The sequence below is a fragment of the Sycon ciliatum genome, chromosome 8 (assembly GCF_964019385.1).
Source record: "Sycon ciliatum chromosome 8, ocSycCili1.1, whole genome shotgun sequence".
Lineage (NCBI taxonomy): Eukaryota > Metazoa > Porifera > Calcarea > Leucosolenida > Sycettidae > Sycon > Sycon ciliatum.
Window position 1 is genome coordinate 9,892,232 of NC_088650.1, and position 4,124 is coordinate 9,896,355.

Consider the following 4,124-nt stretch of genomic DNA (forward strand, 5'->3'; position numbering starts at 1 on the left):
GCACTGTACAAACTACAATCAAGTAATCAGGTGTTGAGGACATGGCTACCGGTATCTCCTTCGTCAGTCCCAGCAGAGGACAAGTGTTGGGATTTGAAGGTGAGAAGCGCATCGCTTTCCCTCACCTCGCCTTCCTTACTTGTCAAACATTATTCTTTCTATTAAAACTATGGAGCGGGCTTGTAGAGTGGTGCGTGCGGCTTTTCGCCATCATCACCTTCCAAACACCATTGAATCGACAAAAGTGCTGTAATGTGCCGTTTATAGTCTTGCAGTTCTGAGGAAGGCAGTACCCTGGCCTGGTGCCCTCCGGAACCTGAATGCTGATTCTGATCATGGTGGAGAGTACAACATATCAATACATTGGCACCAAGAGAGGGCGTTTCAGTGTGAACACTCCTAATCCGTTTGAAACCTGAAAGCGATTCGTAACCATTTCCCGATGTTGACGTAAATGGACAATAACAAGTAATTTTCAGGAATGTACATTGTAGCCTGACCAATGACCATAGTAAATACAATAATTTAAGTTCATGTACAATGTACATGACTTTGTACACCTCAAAGTCTCTAGCTTCCATCTACATGACTGCACATGTACTGTAGCCTCTTCGACTGACAGACGGCTGACCAACAAGACCATGTCACGTGCAATCCACCGTTATAATTATTTGCCTACAACAACAGCTCAAGTGGAGCGAAGGACGCATTGTTCACTGGAGGCAGCTTGAAGGGCAATGTCACGGAGTGTGTGTAGCCACATACATGTACATGTATGCGTGGGCGCTAGAGTCAAGACTTTCGCAACGCATAGACCTACGGACGTGTACGGTGTAGGTTATTTTAACTTATTACATTTTGTTTACTATGAACAAAGCCCTATTGAAGGTTGCAGGGAGAGTACATTCTCAAAAGTAGTGCAAGTCAAGTAACTACGAGGACAACGCCTCTGAGTCTGAACAGCCTTGTGATCGTACAAGGTTTGTTTTGGTATTATCATGGACAACTGCATGAAAGGAATGCACCACCAGTAAGGCAGTATCGTAGAATCGTTTGCCCTTGTACTGTACTGACGCTTCTCATCTCATATGCACCAGACTCGATTACGATGGGTGAATACGTACACACATGTGCTTCCTAACCACAACGTGGACACTGCCCATTGCAGTGTGCACATACATGTACATGTACATTCTCCTATACCCAGTCCGTGTGAAAGGGAGATACACGTAGCACGAATCAGTCCTTTCTGATTTGTAGTTTCTGAATCGCAACACCGATGTCTTTCTCAAGCGGTGACTGAATCATTCAGGCGCCACCTTTCTATCAAATGACATGTTTTAATTTAATAATGAAAGGATATCTGAGCTCTTCTAGCTCTAATCTAGTGCACCCAGTCTGGTCAAGACATGCAGTAGGGCTCTGATAAGACGCACACCCTTGGGCAGCAGGGAAGTGTACATGTACATGCACGTAGTATCCGACGTACCAGTACTTCCTTACTCTATTACATAAGTTACTTCTGTATTGATCAACACGCGTGTAATCAATTATGTCCGTACTAAGCGATGCTACCAGCATGTGTCTTGTCAGAGAACACACTACATTCTAGCGGGTTCCAACTTCCATGGTTCATAGGAATGATGGGAAGCCTGTACAGTTCAGTCAAACGTCTGCTCTGGGAACACTAGGCGTAGTACTGTACTCGTGTATGTATGTCATGTGCTTCTTCTATGCAGCAACAAAAAGAAGAAGAAATAAACATCATAGAAAGATACGAAAAATACATGGGCCTACAATTTAGTGTGCTCCTGGGGACGGACCGAATAGAATCAACACTCCAGCTGAGCCCTGATTGGCCTGAACATCTCGCCACACCCTACCATGCATAGACTTGAACTAAAGGTCGTTGTCCACAGACTTATAATAGCTGTCTTAGACGGTTACATTCAGCCGGGACTCGCCTCACCAGAGAATTTTATCGGCTTTCACCTCCCATAGCGATGAGACTCGTCTCATGTACACTGTTCCTTGATCCTAAAGTAGCTGTTGAATGAACGATTCAATCATTGCCCAAGGCAACAGTATCAATCTCATTGTGCAAGTACATTGGAGACCCGATCCAAAATTAATTACTGGTAAAGCTACATACCGGCATATGGATTGATGGTGATGAAGTACATGTACATGTACATGTACTTTATCACCAATAAACCATGTACAATGTACAACATGTACATGTAGATACCAGGTAACCTGTAAGGTGCAATCCATCTCCCTCTTTACGTAACGATCGTTATTTACAATGGCATTGTAGGCATACAAGTACAATGTACAGTAGGTATCGGTTATAGCGTGGGTGTTTGAAAAACGACTTTCTGTTCTTATTTCCGATATTTCTTACACACGATAAATCAAGTGTGGCATATCATATGCATGTGCGCAGGGGCAGGAAGATCATCGTACATGCAACGCAGTACTTCTGTACATGTGGCTGGTCATAGTCCCATAGGCCTACCATGTGGCCATGCAAAATGAGTTACATGGCCACAACAGTTGAATCTGCAGCACTACGACGCAACGAGAGTCACATCAGAATGGCATTGGACAGATGTTATTACTACATGCGATACACTTTGTACTAATCTGGCATGTTTCGCTACAAAAGTCCATTCTTAGGACCGATATATTCCACTGTGGGATAAAATTGCTTGTAAGAATAAATGTGCACTTGAAATCCATGTTATGATTATGAAAACATGAGAGTTCATTCTTGTAGGCAGTATATTCTTTTACACGACCACGCTATAACCGATACGCACTGTATGTCCACTTGCATTTTGTGCTGGCATGTTCAAAGCACCTCCTTTCTGTGATGCTAAATATACGTCAAAGTGCTGTAAGGCATTTCCCACTTAATGAATTACATGTACTAGTGTATGGCACACCATAGGCATAGCTCATCCCTGGCCTCCACCGAAGGTCCCTGGTTCGAGTTCTGGTGATGAGAGTCACTTTGTTCCCTCAAACCAGTGAATAATAATTATTATTACATGTACCGTAAAGTACCGCCAGAGCGCCCCACCATCTCATCCTTTCGAATTTCGTGGTCGTTTTGTGGAGGTGATCTGCTGTCTGTAGGTCATACGACATGAACCTTGTACACATATTGCACGTTTTGCAGTCAATCCGTACCTTCAAGCGCTCACAAGCTCTACACAAAAGCCTGCGAAGTGTGACCTTATTCTCGCACCGTACACACTTCGTTGCACTCTGCCATACGATTTGCCTTTCTCTGGCTGTAAAATCAAGGTGGGGCGCTCTCGCGAGACGGGGCGCTCTGGCGGTATTTTACGGTACATGTACCTCAGCGATGAAAGCCTGCCAAGGTGACCTCCCGTCCTAGAGAACCACTACAACCTGGACTAGCCTGGAGGGATGTACAGTAATACCTGTCAAGGCGACCACTCGGATAAGGCGACCACCTGTCCTAGACGACCACTGGAACCAGGCCCAAGGGATGCTATTTCCAGTCAATTAACCCTGGATAAGGCGATCACCTGGTAACAGAGACCACGTTTTGAAGGTCCCTTGAGTGGTCGTCTTAGACAGGTCTCACTGTATTCCCAGTCGAATGACCCTGGTTAAGGCAAGCAGTCAAACACCTGTACACGGAGGCCGCACTTGTAAGGTCCCTTGATCTTGAGCAGTTGGCTTACACTGAGGTTCAGATATGAAGTACTTTTCCAAGGAAGTTGACGCCTCCCCACACTGGAGCTCGGACTTTTCAGTTGAGCTTGAGTAGGCTGAGGAAGATTGCGCCTGAAGAGCATTCCTTCAGGCCAAACCACCACCAGCCGTACACACTTACAAAGACTCTCCGTTTCCTGCGCGACAAACAACTCCTGAGCTACAGGCATTAGTGTGATTCAGTGTCCCTCATGCCGGGATAGGTAGAATAGGTTGAAAACCCTCAAAACACGCTTCTAATTCGTCTGGGTGAGGAACAATGTGAAAAGCAAATACACGACACCATGAGTGGGATATACGGCGCACTTCGCAGACTTCCATAGCAAGTTTCACGTGTAACCCCACAGCCGGACACGAAAAACCAAGAAAAGAAA